General features: G+C 35.7%; 1 protein-coding gene across 11 annotated transcripts in view; it reads right to left on the minus strand.

Annotated features, from left to right (window-relative positions):
- LOC113053703 (poly(rC)-binding protein 3) overlaps window positions 1-20,203 on the minus strand; it is a 61,030-nt gene that overhangs the window by 38,234 nt on the left and 2,593 nt on the right. For all 11 annotated transcript variants that reach the window (XM_026218984.1, XM_026218976.1, XM_026218975.1 and 8 more), the window contains exons 2-4: window positions 2,468-2,540; window positions 2,286-2,395; window positions 1,826-1,966 (exon numbers count right to left, since the gene is read on the minus strand). The gene's annotated coding sequence lies outside the window, so the exon portion shown is untranslated. The remainder of the gene's footprint in view (window positions 1-1,825; window positions 1,967-2,285; window positions 2,396-2,467; window positions 2,541-20,203) is intronic.

Raw genomic sequence — 20,203 nt, forward strand, 5'->3', positions numbered from 1 at the left:
TCCCTGCTGAGCAGATAATGGTGGCACTGAGATGTTAATAAGAGTAATCTGCATGTGCCCTGCATTCACTCATCCCGCAGTCACAGATGGGCTTGCCTTTAATGTGTGCCCAGATGACAAGAGCATCATTTAAGCCAAATTACCCCAAAAGCCAAGGCATGCAGCCGAGACAGGAAGCGTTCCAGCATGTTAACTACACACAAGCCTCTTCATCCATCCTACCCACGTATACAGTTTTTATGTCTTTTGCGCCATGTTTCTTATAATTTTGATAATTAATGATTTAGTGCTCAAGGAATACTCATTATCAATGCTGAAAACAGATCTGCTGCTAAATATTTTTAAAAGAAAACCATGACTTTCTTTTTTCAGGACTGTTTGGCAAACAGGAAGTACAACATTTATTTGAAAAACAAATCTTTTGTAACACTGTAAAAATACTTTACTTTAGATCAATGAAATATATCCATGCTGAATATGAAGAACAAAACTTATAAACAGTAGCATAGAAAAATATTTTGTCACCATTAAGAATAAACAATCACTGTCACAATACAGAAATGACATGTTATGAGAAAATATGCTTAATTACAATATTATTTTTATTTTGATAGAGAAAAAAACTACTGTATTACAGTAATGAGTATTTAATGAGAATTACCAACTAGACGCGATGTGGAAGCTTAAATATTATAGAATTAAAAATAAATGTTCTTTAATATGAATATATTCCTAATTTTAATATTATTAAATATTATTTTAATGATCTAACTAAATTAAATGCAAAAACAAAACAAAACAAAAAACAAAAAAACAAAAAAATGAATCAAGACATAAAATTAACATATTTCTTTTTTTTCTCTCAATAACTTTTGAAGTTTCTAGAATCCCAAAATGAATAGTGATAATTAATATGCCTATATTGACATAATGTATATACCCATTTCCCAGTTTTTGTTAATAATATAGTTAAATGTAATATATAAATGAATTCATTGTCAGTGCTGGTTAAAATGGCTCTCCTATCCAATCCAAATCATTTCTCAGCATCTAAGCGAAGCCTGTCAGGGTGAGCTCGGCGTCGGCATCCCCTATCGCCACCAACATGAGCAGGCGTGTGACACAAACTCTCAAAGGTTCATGCAAGTTATTTTAAATGCACTATTCCGCAGTCCTTACACTGATCGCCCTTGAGCAAAAGCTGCCACTGTGGCAAAACTACTGGCACTGACAAAGGACAAAAACTCCCTTGAGAGTTCCCTCTGAGGTGTCTGAGACAGGTCGGTGGGAAGGAAATAACTGCGACACAACACCACGCACAGGGATACGGCGGAAACCTCTGGACCTACCCATAGTGACAGATGCAAACACGCATGCATCCACCATTAATATTCATTATGATAGCATTCGCTCCGTCAGAATCAACCAGGCCCTGAACTGCAAGCACAGTCAGCGAGAAAGTCTGACGTCACACCGGCTAAATATATCTCAGTCATAATTTCCCATACTACTACAAATGACTCTCTGCTTCAGAAACATGCTTATAACATTCAATGGGGAAAAAAATCTATCCATACGCTGTGCACTTTGAATTCAGCACAGAAATACACCCACTCGCTTCAAGGCCTACAACAGTCAGCGAAAGCTCCCAGCCGAATGCATGCTGATTCATCAATAGACTGCCAACGCAAAAGGTCATCCCATTTGCCATTATGGCATTTCCTGTCAAAAATGGACTGTGGGCCTGAGAAGAACCTGCAAGGATTAGTTCAGCAGGATTAGAAGGATTAGAAGGGGTTCTACAGAAAAAAGGCACGGTACTCACCAGAGTTGCAGAAAGTTGTGGAGCTCAGGACATAAATGGAGAGATTGGCCAGACGAAGAGGGGAAGAGAGCGCAGCTGTGTCGCTGTGCGGATCAGTTCATCAGCCTTTAGATTTCTTTCCAGGTTGATAACCGGCCCATTCTGAAGGCAAAAGGGCAAATCAAAACAACACACTGTTGACATGTCAGTTTTAGTCACGTTTGACAGTCACGCGAGGCTGATATACATTACACCTTCACCACATCAGGGTCTCTGTGTAGAGAAAGGGGGCTTGCCTCAAGAGCACGGGTGAAATCACACAAGCCATATGTGTGCCGATTTACTTTTCTCATGGTTAACTGAATCAGGAACATCTCGCAAAAAAGGCTAAAAACATTTAATGTCAAACATTTCTGTGAATGTTAAACCAAAAAAAAAAAAAAAAAAAGTCTTTTGAGATTTATTAAATGGTGTCACTAACCAGAGAGGGATCCCAGAAGACTCTTGGGTTTTCTCTTCCAGGTCATGTGACCACGTGCTGCCACACTTCCAGAAGACTTGAGGGACTTCTGTCTGTCCAGTGTACCTCACCTTTTAAAAAGATGAAGAGGTGTACATGTACAAATCCATGTAAATCGATGCTTTACCTGTGCAACTCCTTACCGTTTCTCTGTACAGGAGGTTTATTTTTTAATTCGTTTTTGAAGGTTTTCTTCTACTCTTCCCAACCAAGATTCTGGAAGAAAGACAGGGAAAAACATAATGCATCTTATTTTAAGTAATAACTAAATGTTGTAGTTCACTTCCATTCAATGGTGTCTTTAACAATACATATTAGATTTAAAATTATTTCTGGTAAAATATTATTGAGAAATATGATCTCACAGTGTCACGTTATGTGAATTTTACATTGGTTTGAGCATGCCCTTGGGTGACTCAAAAAAACAAGAGGGGCTTTATTTGGAAATATTTCAGATTTCGTTTTCTACAAGAAATGTTTTAAATCAAATATGAAGAAATGGATATATTAAGCTTAGTACACAAATATAAATATTGTTTATTATTATAATAATTTTAATATTATACATTATATTATATATTTTGTTTCAGTGTTAAAGTCTGATCTTGAAGTTAATTCTGTAATTTATAGAAATAAGTCCATACATCACAACACATTAAAATAAATTATATTGATTGTTCCAGATTTTCTTTCTATGTCTCACGTAGAAAATTGCATAACATGAGCTTGCAGAAAAGTTTAGACTTTTTATACATATTATTGTAATTATGAACATCTTTAACATCAGTGACTGCACTTCCAAATCCAGTCTTCAACTCTAATGAGAAATTCCTTTAAAAAGACAAGGAGACGTTTATCAGCAGACGAAGGTCTGTCTGTGTGAAAAGTGCTCCCTCTAACGGTCATCTTTTGCACTGTTTGACAAGTGATGAATGTGTTCTCTGGCTCGGCGTGACATAGTAGCCTAGTGTTTATCAAATATATGACATCTATTATAAAACTGAAAGCTCAGACTTAATTTTGATCGGATGAGCTGCATTCAAACTGCAGTATAATACCAGTAACCGCACGTTCTATATTAATTTAGCATGTTACTACATTAATCATAGTCTTATTAACATAGGAGCAAACAACAGGATAACAAGTAAGATATATTTCGCCTGACAAGCCAGGGTTGAGAAGGAAAGCAATTAACATTTCCCCTAAACACTATATCAAAAATGCTGAACTTTGACCCATCTCAGTACTAAAAAAAACAAAACAAAAAAATAAACAATCTGCGGTACTTAGGAAAGACTGCCATCTAACGGCAAAATCTGCTACTGAAACCTCCTGTCAATCATTTTCCAGTTTGATGACCTTTCTGGAAAAAAGAGGACATTTGGATGTCTCCACGTGTAATGTGTTGGCAGAAGAAAATTGCCAAGTCTGGACTCCAAAACCAATTTAGCCAATTTATTTAAGGGGTTCAAGCGGATGCAGATAAAACACATTTCGGCCTTCAGCCTGCGAGCGATTGTGCAAACCATAAGTTAATCAGTTCCTCTACAGGCGCTTACAATCTGATCTCCTGTTTGACATGGAGCCACTCCAGAGGTTCCCCGAGATGAAATTCTACCAAAATACAGCATAAAGGGCTCAAAACAAAAAATAAATCACACGGTACTAATGTTTAATGATCTCTAAAAGCATATATTCCTTTTTTTTCTCAAGAGTCCTGCATCACAGGATTTACAGATTATCACCTGACCCCTACTCAAGGACTGTCCAAAATCAAATGGCAAGCACCTCAGTGAGATTAAAGTCCTCACCATTACCCAGGTACATACTTAACAAGGCCGCTGGACGCCTTTGTTAAATATAATGCTCGGTGACTGAAGCAGAATTGATATCAAAAGAAACATATGGCATACAGTATGTGTGTTTACATTTGCTTTTCCTGGCGGCGATGTTTTCTATGAACTGTCTTTATAATATATTTACCAGTTTTCCAATATTGTAGTCACTCAAATCTTTTTTTTTTTCTACCATAAATTAAATATTAATAAGATCTAAACTATTTATATTGTGAGCATTAATAATGAATTACAGCCCTTTTAACATTGTGCTTCAAAACGTAATATCAAGCCTGAAAGGAAAGCTGATATTTTTTTCAATTTTCATTTAGCCGGGGGCTTATAAATTAAGAGGGCCCATGCTTTGCTAAATATTGTAAAAGCACCTAATGCATTAATCAAATAAGTAAATATTTGTGAGCGCTCAGAAGGAAATAGAGCCAGAGCAGCACAAAACAGCGCTATTGAAATGTGTTTAAGCGTTTCATTACTTTCATTTACTAATAAATAAATGAATCAAGTTGGCTGTAAAAATGTAGAATCAAATGACATTTTCATGGAGACGTTAAAAGGGGGAAGATCTCCACAGGGCTTTTAGAGAAAGTGCAGACCCTTAACTCTGTCATGGAAAGAGTCAGCTCACTTCTGCCAGTGTGCAATTTCATTAACGCTTGCATGCAGGCAGTCATTGATTTGCAAAGGAATGTCTCTGAAATGCAGGTCTAATCAATCAAACGTCTCCATTAATTTCAACTGGGGCTGTTGCTTGAATTCACAGGGCCTCCAATGAAATTTTTATGGGTGGGCCAATGGAGGTTTATAATACCTGGAGAAAGCTTTCCGGAAGCTTTCCCATTCATCTCAATGACAGATATTTGGCTGGATAAGACCCCCCGGAAGTATGCAATGGATGGCCATCGATTGGAAAATAGATACTGCATCTACCAATATAATAACCATTTTAATTATGTGTGATTATATAATTATGATTATGTAATATATGTTCGTTGGGTATTGTTATTTGCGTTGTTTTTCCCCAACCGGTTGCAAAGCACTAAACTATTCCACTTGTGGTTCTCAACTTCTGTAAAATTCACCATTAAATGTTGAATTAAACATATTATTATTAAACATTATTATTATTATTATTATTATTGAAGAAGAAGAATCTAAATTATATATAATAAATGTAATCAATATAAATTATATAAATATGAATATAGAAATTGTTTTTAAAGGGGGGGTGAAATGCTCGTTTTCAGTCAATATCCTGTTAATATTGAGTACCTATAGAGTAGTACTGCATCCTTCATAACTCCAAAAAGTCTTTAGTTTTATTATATTCATAAGAGAAAGATAGTCTTTACCAATTTTTCCCGGAAAAACACGACCGACTGGAGGCGTGACGTGTGGGCGGACCTAAATTAACACGAGCGCGAGTAAGCTTTTGCGTTGAGAGCGTTTGGAAGCTGTGACCGTGAGGGAAACAACATCATCCAAAACAAACCATGGTTAACAGTCAGATTCAGCGTATATTTATGATCCAGAATCAGATCCCGAGGCTGAAACTGAACGAGAGCAGCAGCAGCAACGACTCGCTCCGAGCGGGGCTCGAACCCGGGTCTCCGATGGGAGGCGGACGCACAAACAAGGAGGCAGAGATATTTTAAGCAGTTGTACTCACCGCATGCGGTTCCAACACACGATCGTGACCCTTTTTCGTTGGGATTGCATCATCCTTAAGAAATAAACGATGTGCAAATCCGGCGTCAAACTGGGCCTTGTTTGTAAAACAAGCATCTTCGAAATGCAGGGAACAAACAAAAACACTTGCACAACTCCGTTGATGCTCTGTAAAAATAAACTCCATCCACTGGTCCCTTAATGCTGTTTTTTCTTTGGTAATCTGTGCAGGGTTGTCTTGCCCTGGCAACAAAAACACACTCCTTTTGTGACATTTCGCGACGCTCTCGCTCTGATTAGTGAACGTCTGTGCTCTCAGTGCTCTGCTCTACGTGAGCGAGCGCTCTTCTGGCAGACGTGTCCGTAGGACCCATATAAGGAAATTCCGCTCCATCTAACGTCACACAGAGCCAGACTCGAAAAAAACTTTCCGAAACTTGTGACAAACCGGAAGGAGTATTTTTGGAACAGAAATACTCCTTCAAACGTACAACTTAATTTTTGAAACTTTGTCCATGTTTAGCATGGGAATTCAACTCTTTAACAGTGTAAAAAACTCAATATGCATGAAATAGCATTTCACCCCCCTTTAAGATATGAACATAATACAAATATTTTAATATTTTGTACAATTCAACATTAAATATATGATGATGACGACGATGATGAAATATCTATGTAATAATATAGAATTATCAATATATTGTAAATATAAATATATCTGTATAGTTTGATTTGTAAGATAAAATTTTTATTATGTTATAATATCTATATTATTCTTATATTTCCCTGCTCTCTGTGACACAGTCAAAACAGACCTTTGACTGATTTTTGGATCTCGACCCACCAATGTGGAAATACTTAGCGGACCCCCATCATCATACCTTCCCCCCTGATGACACACCTGACTTAAACTAGAATAAAAAAGATGAAAACATAAAATCCATACAGAGTCAAACAGGAAGAAAAATAGACAGTGAATTAGATTTTATTTTGATATATTACTGGATAAACTTCAATCACAGTATTTAGCTGACACAAAGCAACTCAGTTGATCAATCACTTTTTTGTGATACTGGGACTATACATCAAGTGTAAATTATCCCAGAAATATTAAAATTGTTGCAAACTGTATGCCACCCTCCAATAAAGAAAACACTGATGAAAGCATTTTTTTTTTTTTTTTTTTTTTTTTTTTTGACCAGCAGTGAAAATAATGCGGGTGTGATGTGTGAGAGAGTTTGGCGTTTTGCTTTCTCATGACAAGATGCTTTGAAAGTCAGTTTGAAATGTTGAGCAAGGTTTAAAAGTGAGCTGCAGTTTCAGCAGCCCGAGCACGGCGAATGGAGCCGACCAAATGCGGAGGGATTACACAGGAACAAAACAAGTCAAGAAGCAGTAAGCATAATGTTAGGAGAACTGCTTGTGTGTAGAAACAGTCTGAAAGGGCTGTGAGAGCCTGTCACTCAAACACAAAAACCCAGCAAAAGAGCTTATATGCTGTAGGGACCTTTAAATGCATTTCATCAACACAAGCTTGTACAACTTTGCCACCTCTTTTCATTCTATGCAATACAAACCTGTTCAAAAAGCAGATATTATTGCATAATCTTGCCTTGAGTCACGCATCTAGAACACAGTATCGCTACTGTTCACACAAATGACTTTCTAGGTATTTTAACTGTAAAATTCAGTAAACAAAGGACTTACTGTATGGGTAAATGATAAACAATGGAGCCCCAAATGAATTCATGCTGGATTAATTTCTGAAACACTGATAAAAAATGTAACTTTATTATTATTATTATTATTATTATTATTATTATTAAAAAATTATCTAAACATGCCAAGTTGTGTAACATTCAAGAAAAAAGTGCAGTGTTCAAATATTTTTCTTACTGTACATAATGAATACAAAGTCAAGTTTTTTTTTTTTTTTTTTTTTTTTTTTTTTGTATAGTGCTTTTCACAATATGGATTGTTTAAAAGCGACTTTGAAGAAAATTATCATGTTAATATATAAAATATCTTAACATCTTCATGCCTAAACTGGGTTATAAGAGCTGGGCGATAATAAAGTTTACATTTTGCAATGATGTAAACAATCAAGCAGGTGAGATTTGCTTGATAGTGTATATTGCCCTACACAAGTATACAGTATGTATGCAAATAAACTTGGATGTACTTACATTTTCTACTACATATGAAACTAGCCGATAATAAAGTTATCAATATACCGGTAGTTTCTGTTGTAATGTTTGAATCTATGTACAGTACACACCAGCTATATATATTTTTTAATTCTCCTAAGCAGCCGTTTACTAGCGAATTACAAGCCTGATTCAGAGTTTTATGGTATCAGACAATGTACAGTATGTCAGCAATCTAGTGCAAGCTCATTATTTTGCTAAAAAGAGATTATTATTAATATCTGACACAAACGTGGTGGTACATGCCAGTATATTTTCACAGGTCTTGATCTTTTAGCCGCATTTTGTTCAGCATAATAAATAGAAACATGAAATTAATTAGAAAACTGTCTTGACGAATTACCAAATCTCTGAAGACATCAAGACTAAGGTGTAAATGTATTCATGAGAGACTGCCTCTAACAAAACACTAACAAGTGTGACAGCCTAATCTAGAACTGAGAAAAGTTTGCGAATATTAAAGTAATGATTTAAATGCTTCAATGATACTATAATACTAAAATTCAGTAAGCAGATAAATACAGAATATTCATTAATTTTTGAAACCACAGTATACAGTATAATTTTTTTGTTGTTATTTATTTTTTTCAGCAAGGAAGCATTAAAAGTGTCAGATTTTTTTTTTAAAGTGTCAGTAAATACACAGTTATATTGAAAATTGTATTCATCAAAGAATCCTGAAAAAAAATATATATAAAATATAAATAAAAATCACTGTTTCGACAACAATATTAAGCAAAACAACTTTTTTTCTGCATTGACGTTAAGCAGCAAATCATCATATTAGAAAGATTACATTTGAAGGATCATATGACACCGAAAACTGGAGTGATCGCTGCTGAAAATTAAGCTTTAACATGGTAAGAATGAATAAAACTATAAAATATATTAAAGAAGAAAATTATTATTTTAAATTGTAATACTATTTCACAATATTACTAGTTTTATTGTATTCATATATTTGGCGAGCATAAGAGACTCTACATTAGTAGCGTAAATACTACAACACATTAACAAATTAATGGACATTTCATTGTGTGACGTAAGAAAATAATCCAACAAAGTTAAAAATAATCTTTTATAACGAAAATGGCCAATTCCATCCTCACAGTCACACAAACAGAGCATTTCCCCGTCCCTCTCAATGTGCTCTACATGCAAGTGAGATAAAAGGCTTGTGCGCCAATTTTCAATAGCTGTATCGGCTATCTGGACACATGCATATTACCCAGACGAGCCATTATAATTTTTATGCCCTTGGCATTAATTGAGAGATAATGGCATTTCATAGATATCCTTTATTTGACCCCTTTTGTGCCGAATTGCTTTTGTATACTGGGGTTTGTGCTGAGCCTCAGACAAGATTCAGTCCCCCAGAAGCTCCTATTCCACCTGCCTATCTTTGACTGAGGGAGACAGTTGTCCCATAACACCCTTCACAGTGTGTGTGTTCTTAACATATGGGTAGGGTTCTTCTGAAGTTGCTCGCACAATCTGTGAAAGGGCAAAGTTAAGGACTCAAGCCAAGAGTCATGCAGAAGACTGTTATGAAATACTGCTGTAAAACACAGAGCATGAAGGAAGTGGCCACCCACACTGCAAAGCATTACTTATTGTTGTGTTCATTGTTATGGTTATTGATCATTGAGAGCTTAACTGAAAAGTCTGAATGCTTAAATGTGCATCTCGTTCCGTCAATATTACTGCATTTGACTACAGATGATTATTATATCATTGCAGCAACACAAACTGACATGCTTGTTTTGTTGAAAACCATATGGCATCATTTCATACACACTGAAATCACTTGGGCCTTCAGTTGTTGAATGAATAATTCAAAAACTAGCAAATAATTTACCTACCCTTGTGCTGTTTCAAACCTGTATTGTTTTCTTTTTAATGTCAAAAAATAAAGAAATAAATAAAAGCAGATGTTTGGCGTGATGTTGTTTTCACTCTGTGGTTTTCCATACAATGAAAGTGAATGGGGGCTGTCAAGCTCTAAAACTGACACAAAAAAGAACCATAACGCTCAATAAAACTAGTATACACTGATAGAATCATATGCTATATATCACAAGCTTCATGAAGCCATATGATGGATTTATGTGTGGAAGACACCAAATTATGTCCCTAATATAGAAAAGAATCCCCCCCCCCCCTTTTAAAATAATCACATTTTGTTGAAATGCAGGACTGAGTAAATACAGCTGGATAAAACTGTGTCCGTTGTTATTTCAGACTGCAGTATCTTTATTAGGGCTGTCAATAGATTATATTTATTATCTAATCAATCACACTCTTTTTCTGTGATTAAACACGATTAATCACACACTTCATGAAATTAAGCATAGATCATTTATCTTATTTCAAATGTTTATTTTGTCATCATTTGCAATATCCAGCAAAAAGTTAACCAAAAGACTGAAGGGTGATTCTCAGAAATCAGTATTTTCTGCTAGCTTTTTACAAGATAAATTGAGATGTATTTCCAAAAAAGGACACTTAGAAACTTCAAAAGGACACCAAAGAACCAAATGATATAAGGAGCACACATGAGCACATAGGAAAGAATATATATATATATATATATATATATTAGGGGTGTAACGGTTCACAAAATTCACGGTTCGGTTCGATACGATACACTGATGTCACGGTTCGGTTCGGTTCGGTTCGATACGTTTTAGATACAGCAAAATGTAAAAACATCTCAACTTTTCAGAATGCCGCAAGCGCACCGCCGGTTAGTGACAAGAACCAACCAATCAGCTTCATCCTTTCCCGTAACAACGTTGAGAGCTCAGCCAAGATGAAGGAACAGCTGATCATAGTTGTATATGGATTGCAATTTTGAAATAAATTCAGTAGCAGAGCTACTGCAAGCGATTTTTAGAGCTGCAAATCCATTTATCCTTCGCTGAAATTTCCGCGTCTCATGGAGAGAGCACGTCATTGTTGCTTAGCAAAGACAGACGCCTCAGGAGAAAGACGCGCTTAGCGTTTTCCATGCGTTTTTAGGCACGATATGTGAACGGCCCCTAAGGCGCTCGCTCACTCAGCACGCGCTGAAGGCTCGTTGCAAAATGTCTAATGCATTTAACAGACCAGAAATATAAGATCCTAAAATAACCAACAGGTCTGGTGTTTGGGTTGGATTCCCTGTAAGCTATAGTTTCTAAATGCTGCAGGGATAGTTTGCTGCGTGCATGTTTCTCCTTTTTTTCGTCTTTTCCCAGATAGTACTGACGCATATATCCCAGATATTCCCGCTGGTTTTTTTTTTTTTTTTTTTTTGTAATCCCGCTGGTGTACCCTGTCATGTTGCAGATGCGACATACCGTTGTTTATTTATCCACCACTCTCTTGCCATCACCATTATAGCTTAAAGGGAATCCAAAGTGCACCCAAACACCAGACCTGTTGGTTATTGGAGGATCTTCTCATTTCTAGTCTGTTAAACGCTTTGGCTATTTTGCAACGAGCCTTCAGCGTGTACTGAGTGAGCGAGCGCCTGCTGAGTAGCCTAACATAAACATATAAGATGGTGTTTTTTTCTTCTTCGGGAGTGTCAGGGGCGTTGCCTGTTACGTTGTTTGGGTTATTGGGCTACCTTGTTGAACGCATATCATTATATTTCTTTCTCTCTCTTTTTTTTTTTTTTTTCAAATATAATTAATTACTCCAACGAACCGTTCGGTATACATAATGCGTACCGCGTACCGAACCGAAAGCGTCGTACCGAACGGTTCAATACGAATACGCGTATCGTTACACCCCTAATATATATATATATATATATATATATATATATATATATATATATATATATATATATATATATATATATATATATATATATATATATATATTTCATTTTAGAGAAGTCAAGTTGCAATACTGAACAGGACCACATGGAGATGCTAAAACTTCCTAAACCAAACACCTACTAACTGCATATATCTACAGTACATGGATCTATTCAGAATAACTAAACACAACAATATACATACAATATCAAATCAAATCAAAACATTATCGTGAATGTGTGTGAAAACAGTGTGAATGGAAATGTCTTTGCCTGTGCATAAATACAATGGCTATCAGTATTTTTTTTTTTTTTTTTTTTATAAATTATTAATTTCATTCAGCAAGGAGGCATTCAATTTATCAATAGTGATCGTAAAGACTTTTACATTGTCCCCCCAAAATTATAATAATATTGATACTTTCTGATAAATGTGAATCTTTTGCACTTTATGTTCATCAAAGAATCTATGATTTTTTGTATTATAAATACATTAAAATAGAAAAAAGTTATCTTAAATTGCAGTAATATTTCAAAATATTTATTTTACTGTATTTATTTTAAATTACAATATTTCACAATATTAAAGGATATACTGTATTTTGATCACATAAATACTATATCAGTGAGCATAAGAGACTTATAAAAAAAAAAAAAAAAAAAAACATTTAAAAGACCCCAAACTTTGTATACGCGAGATATGTAAAGTCTGCATGTACAGTATGATCTTGTAACTGAATACATTTGAATAGCTAACACAGAGAAATGTGAAAGACTGCAAATTAGCTTTTAAAATAGACATGAAGGGAGACGAGCAGAAATGTTTGGCAAAACGCTTGACACTTTCACACCTTTATGATTGGAGAGGTTCTCCTTTAAAGTCTTAATCCAACAAAAAGGCTCCAGCAGAAATCCAAAGGCACGCTGCACATTTGAATATCTCCACAGCGCTGTACCTCCCCCATCCAGAGAAGAACAGATAGCGATATCATGTGCTTTACCTTCACTGCTGAGGTTTTCTTGAAGTGAGGGATAGCGTTGTGAAGTCCCAGACAGTTCTCATAGAGTTAAGATTGAGGGGAATTAGCCGATAGATCAAATCCCTCGACCTCGTGGGAGAAATCACAGATCTAACTAATCTGCGGCTCAGGTTTTTTCCTGCAGGAACCAGATTGAGTCTCAATTTATAATGTGCTGTTAAAAAAATGTCAAAAATTAAATAGATCCTGTTAATTACATTACATTACACTTAAATACTTATGTATTGGCTACACTTTTAACTTAAGATCTTGTTCTTTGCATGAATCCTGCTCATCTGGTTCGAGTAAATGTTTCCAGCAGTCATCACACAGAAAACGCATGCACTGCAGATAATATATGTGTTTAATGTGTCAACAGTATCATATGGCCCTATTTTCATTTCAGTCTTCTCCTTTCCTTAATATTTCAACTTGTCTTCTACAGTTTTGTGGAGCACAGCAAAGAATAAATATTAGCTCTACACTGATCTTAACAATGACAATGCAGTATGTAAGGGTATACGGATATATAAGCCTTTATTCATAAAATAAGAATAATGCCTACCTTAATACTTGCTAACCCACAATAATTTGTTTAACCATTTCAGGCAAGACAAAGAAACCATATGCTCAAAATCAAGTACACAGCATTCATCTTCACTGATGGGTAAACTGGCAGATTAAAAAACTTCATATTTTTAAATAAGAGGAGAAATCTACTTAACAATAAAAGTAATAATAGGGTGTGTTTTTGTGTATGTTTGCATGTATAATAAATACATTTTGTATGGTATGGGAAATATAACATCTAAAAAAAGATATTTATTCATTTATTTACTAACACTTACACTACCATTCAAAAGTTTGGGGTAAGATTTTTTGGTAAATATATTTTAGATTGTAATAATTGTATACAATCTTAGCATTTTTTTGTGTATTTTTGTCTATTTTTAAAGGCGATTCATTGGTGATCCACAAACATATTTTTTTTCCACCCAATTAAAACTACATCTTTTCTCGTAATAACGAGATATGTCATTTAAACGATATCCTTTTCTCTTTAAAATTACATATTTTCTTGTTAAAAAAAAACAACACATATTATTTCATAAAAACTACACATTTTACCCGTCATAGAAGATATTACATATGGTCACATGCTGTCACCACAGTCTTGAGATAAATGTTCAGCACACTGATGAAGTTACTGCAGGAGGGATAATAGAAAAACATGGTTTTAAATGTATTTGTATGTAGAATCTTTGAATCTATACAGTGTAACACAGTTTCAACAGACTCGCATCATGCTGATGTCCAAATGAAACAATCTATTTAAACATCACAGTCACTGAAACATTGTCAAACTAGTCAAATGATGCAGTCTTTAGGTAACTAGATGGGCATTAAAAAAAAATCACAATCCGTTTTAGTGAAATTAACATAATATTGCCAGCAAAATAATACTGTGAATATTTTATATATATCAGGCAAATCCTCCTGAGGGCAAATATAAGGACTCAGAATTCAGATTTTCAGATTTTCATACAGTAGACTGCACAGAGTTGAAAGAAAAGTTGTGCATCTTTCCTCAATCTGTGCATCCCTAGAACACAGCACCGTTACTGCTGACTTAGCTGCGCAGATGCTTCTCAAGAGTGAACGGCATTGGCTCAGGAAAGTGTGTCAGGCATGCATATTTGTTATAGAGAGGGGCGAGCCAAGAGCTTTCCTGAGCAGATGAAAACAAGAAAAGACCCAAGTTGAACCCACAGTCAAAACAAGGCCAGTGTTTACAGGTTTAAGGTGGTAAATGTCACTCAGGAGTCCATTTTGGTTGCTAAAAAAGACTTTTCAAGCAGCAGGTCAGACCTTTTTCCTCACACCCAGCCCCGCTGGGTTCAATCTGCCCATCTCTGCGGTCACAACACTCTAGATCATAGGCCTTGCCAGGGCACAGGTGGGAGGACACCGAACATGAGGCAGAGCTTTTACTAAAAGCTCCAGCCGCTCTAGATTTTATTAGAACGCATATGAACGAAGCGGCCTTCCTCTCTCTCCTCCTCACAACGCTGCCGATCACTCTCCATCTGATAACAGGGCCGAGGCCACTGAGAAAATGCTGCATCATTCATGGTTGGGTGTCTCCTTGCGTCACACCATGTGACCCGCTGACACACTCCCATCTTGTCGGGGGTTGGGTACGAAGAAAGGCAGGAGCATGGTAGGAGAACCTGACCAAAGCCTCGTGCCATAGTGACACTCAGCGGATTATGTCTAAATAAAGCCTCGGCACTGCATGAATCACTCTGTTACTGATCCCACTGCTCAGTGAGAAAGGAAGAGAGGAAGAGAGAGAGAGGGAGAGAGGGAGTAAGAAAGCAATGTAAAAAAAAAAGCAAGGGAGCAAGAATGTGAAGTGGAGAAGGCGTTCATCACTGGAGTGCCATGGCTTAGCCTAAGAGGCTTGAATAATCAGTGGTTAAGCTGTCAGCCCTTCTCTTGCACCTACCGTGTGCTACAAACTCCTGGGCGCTTTTAATCAAACAAAAACGCTGAGATCAAGCCTCGCTGCCAAGACAGGGCTATAAGACAGGCTTCAAAGTCTCTTTAAGATTTATCCTGACATATAATATTCCTTGCAATGCACAGACACCATATTGCAGACATCTTCTAAAGTCTCTGACGTAAAGTCCAAGTCTAATTTCAAGTCTTTGAGGGGAATTGCAAGTCGAGTCTCAAATATCTTTTTAGAACAGGTTTCTACTACAGGTTTGTTTTGTCAGCCTTTCTGAAGGGCAAGCAATTTTGCATATTCACGTCTCTATTCACATATGCAATACAAGTTTGTTTAATAAACCTAAGTTGAAAAACATTTAATTTTTATTATGTTGTTCAATTTAAAGTCTAAACCAAGCCTCAAGACAACCGTTTTCAAGTACAGTATGTGTTTTTCAGGTCTCTGAAGAAGAGTCAAGCAGAGGATTCTCTAAACTACAGGTTCGTATTATAAACCTTGTTAAAGAACAATCAATTGAATACATTTTTGGGATCAAAAAGGATGGACTGCTGTAACATTAAAGGGGTCATACGATGCGATTTCAGTTTTTTCTTTCTCTTTGAAGTGTTACAAGCTCTTGGTGCATGAAGAAGATCTATAAAGTTGCAAAGACTAAAGTCTCAAATCCAAAGAGATATTCTTTATCAAAGTTAAGACTCTGCCATGCCCCGCTAAAACCCCTCGTTCTAACAAGCCCTCCACATGTCTACATCACTATGTGGAAATATTTGCGGAATGCCGCTCAGATGTCGCCATTTTGGAATCTTTAAGATTAGTTACAACAGAACAGCAACACATTTTATGGACAACTGTTATGTTGTCCATAAAGAGAGAGAGCGAGATGGTCACACAGTGGAATCACCTGTCTTAACGGTCTGTGGCTTGTGAACTGCAAACACATACGAGCTTCATCATTGTGTCTGTCACACGACTCTGTTCCCCATCTGGGCTTGAACTGATGGACATTATTGACTGTCTTTACATTTATTTAGAAAGATGAAGCTTGCGTTTTATGGAAAGGGGCATTACATTTCCAACGAGTGCTTGCGGTGTTTGGTCACAATGCACTGGGTCAGTTGGCCAATCAGAGCAGACTGCACTTGTCGAAAGGAGGTATTTCTTTTGTTCTTATAATTACTTAAAAACAAGTTCTAATAATAAAATAAAAAATAATCCAATGTTATACGATTTTATTAAATTAAATGTAACTAAGCATAATAAAATGTGTAATATTTAATAAAATAATGTTCCTTTGTTCATAATTATTTTAACAACAAAAATAATAAAACGATAATATTATTATTTATTAATAATAATACATTCTAGCAAATATAAAAATATATTGCTAAAATTTCTAGAGATTTGTATTTAGTAATTTCAATTTAAACCTCAAGTCAGATGTCTATGTTTAGTATTAAGACTCAGAGACCCATGGATTTGTGAATTTAGGAAAGCAATATTTCCTTAAATAATTCCAGAACATATCCACTACATCACTTGAAACAAACAAATATATATATATATATATATATATATATATATATATATATATATATATATATATATATATATATATATATATATATATATATATATATATATATATATATATATAAACTTAATAGTCAAAAAAATATATATAAATTTTCTTGAAAATATTCACAAAAAAAGGGGGTGTTGTAGGTCAGCAAAAAAAAAAAAAAAAAAAAAAAAAAAAAAACCTTGTTGTTGAGTCCAGGATTTTGTATTTGGAATCAAATTCAAGTTGATTGTCTGCATCTAAATGCAATCTCAAGCCAATTAAACATATGCATGGAACGTTCTTTAGAACTTCCAAATAAAGATAAGCCAGCTTGTGCACTTCCGGTGAAGTGTGATTGTGATTGTGATTTTAAATTGTGGTATCGATTTAGGTAGAGACTCATGAGACCCTCACAGAAACCTTTACTTTGCATGCCCCATTCTTGTCAGAAACTGCAACACAGTAAATAATGACAGCAGCATTAACATACACTGTTATGTTATTTATCAACATATCATTTTATATGCAGAGCCTGGTAATCCCAGGATAGCAAATAGACATTAATTTTGTACATTTAAATGCTGAAAACTAAACACTATCGTAACTTTTTAAGCTAATGTTAGCTAGCAAGGGATGCTTTCTCATAAACGTGAGAAATGGTATTCTTACCTTCATAGTCATTAATACATTTTAAAACACTTATATTATTTTACAGCTTATACAGCTCTGTAGTAAAAATCAATTTAAAGTTTAACTTTTCATTCATAAAATGACATGGAAATTTTTTCCAAAAAATGTCTCCTGTTGGAAAACAAAGACTTTTAAAATGCCAATTATAAGGAGGAGATGATAACAGATCATTTGCTCAGCAGCCTTGCTTTTGGATTTATTATGAAATGCCTATTATAACAATTTTAGTACTTTTACTGTACTAAAGTATAAAGTATAACAAGTGCAGGAAGTCACATAGTTTTATGCCATTTAAAAATAATAATAAGCCCAGACACCAACGTAAGAAGGTAAATTATTTAACTACTTAAATAGTTAACTATAAATTAAATAAGTTAATTATTTACGATTGATTTAAAATTTTAATAATAATGCATTAAATATTGATCTTTTTTTTATATAATTTAAAAACTACATTAAGTTTTATCTTTAAGTGTAGAAGCTGCTAAATATATTCAGCCAACATATGTGTTGCTGCTGTTGTTTTGCTACTCTGATTTTAGGTTGAATCACTTTATGCACAGCTCTGTTGACATCGGCTCGTTAGATGTTTTGTTGCATCTGTTGCTTTATCACTCTCAATCATTGCAATGACTCGCGACACAGTTTATCGAATTCACTCACTTAATTTCTTACACTCACATTTGACTTTCCTGAAACTGTATGCGTGGATGTATAGTCCTCTTAGACAAACAAAACATTTATTCAAATTGTTATTGGATTATGTAGAGAAACCGATAAAAGTGTGCTCCCCTTATAGCACAGTTGGTTTTGACAGTTGACCGGAAATGCCCGAGCTGGCTCAGCTAAAACCAGGAAGTAACCGTGCATACAGTATAGTCAATTAATTTGCAACTCAAGCACAGTTTCAGACTAGAATTTCTATCTCTGCTATACAGAAGCACAGAGAGCAGCACACGGTCAGCTAACTATGTGCATTCGGTGTATAGCTTGGACTCCATGACTGATTAAGTTGGATCACTGACAGATTAACAACAGGATGACCTGACTTAATCAAACAGCCTGCCGTATCAGAAGCTTACATGACCCACAGATCTACGAATCCAACAAGCCTGCAATGTTTCCCTAACCTTTTCCAGAACATCTCCACTACATCACTGGAAACATTCAAAAATAGCTGCACCAGCCAGTCGAGCATTAAGAACGGCAGCAGCGTAGGGTCCAGGGCCGGTTCAACACACTCCTTCCCCATCCCCCCTCAGCTTCCTGGGTCCTGATTGATCTCACGGCCCACCGGCGGGTTAAATTACACTGCAGAGTGGCTTTGCAAAGAGAGACAAAGAGCCCAGGATTTCACAGGCCATAATTCTTTCCAATCCTTAACTTTGAAAAGGTGTAGCATTCAATTTCAGCCCTCAGCAACACTTTACTTTCGCTTATGAGTTATGATGTTTTGTACTTACTATACGCCCATGTGGAAGAGACCTGCAGACTAAAGAGAGGATGAAGAGAGGGTAAAAATAAAAAAAACTCTGTCAGCACCAAGCATCAGTTATAGTGAAATTTAATGCAGTAAATAACAGCGGCTCATGTTCTGAATGAAGCTAAAGACGAGCTTGCTTCTATCCCTATTCTAGTTGCAGAAAGCATTGAAATGATTTACATTTACATTCATGTTTGGATCTCAGTCCAAAGTGACATCCAGGCTCCCATGGCTTCCTGGCACATAGGGGATGGAGAGGAAGCCCAGGGAATGGCAGAGGCCTTTTGATACTGCAACTCTGCCGAACCAGCAACTCGGAAGCCAGGACAGCATGAGATCCGGAGAAAAAAAAAAACAGTCAAAGCACAAAAAGACCAGCTGCTTCGAGATCATGGGCGTCAGCGGAAAAAAAAAAATGTCTAGTTAGTGAGAATATAATTGAACTTGTCTGGCAAGTAAAAGCTTTTCCTAAAACTTCATGCATCTGGTGCACCATGATGAAAATATACAGTGAGGTAAATATGCAACTGAAACTAATCTCAAGTGGTTTCGGAGATATAAATCCCCATCGATGACACTTCCAATTTACTCTAGCTTAAGAATCTGCCTATATTTGTAATCATGCTATGTGATAAGCACAGCTTTCCAATATAAGTCCACAAGCAAATAGGTTTAAAAAAACAAACAAACAAAAAACACCATGCTAAAATGCAAATCCGGAATGCAAGACAGGAACATTTCAAAACACTCAAACTGTTGTGAAACAACTTCGACATCCAAGAACCTACTAGATCTAAAAGTCAAAAGTTCTTTAGAAGTCAAGCATTAAGGCACGTATTACTTCTCAAGGGGTGCCGCTATTTGTGCAATGGTTTAGAAACAATATAAAATCAGCAATATGAAACCACTGAGTTGTTTTAGAGTAAACACGAGGGGCAGCTAAAAGTCACTGTGCAGCGCCATTGAACGTCCTTTTAAAATGCAGAAAGTTATGATAGTTTAATAATAAAAAAGGGGGAGGTTGAATGAATGTCGCGATTAGCATGAGATCTGCTGTTTGCATCTGAAGACT

The sequence above is a fragment of the Carassius auratus genome, chromosome 34 (assembly GCF_003368295.1).
Source record: "Carassius auratus strain Wakin chromosome 34, ASM336829v1, whole genome shotgun sequence".
NCBI lineage: Eukaryota > Metazoa > Chordata > Actinopteri > Cypriniformes > Cyprinidae > Carassius > Carassius auratus.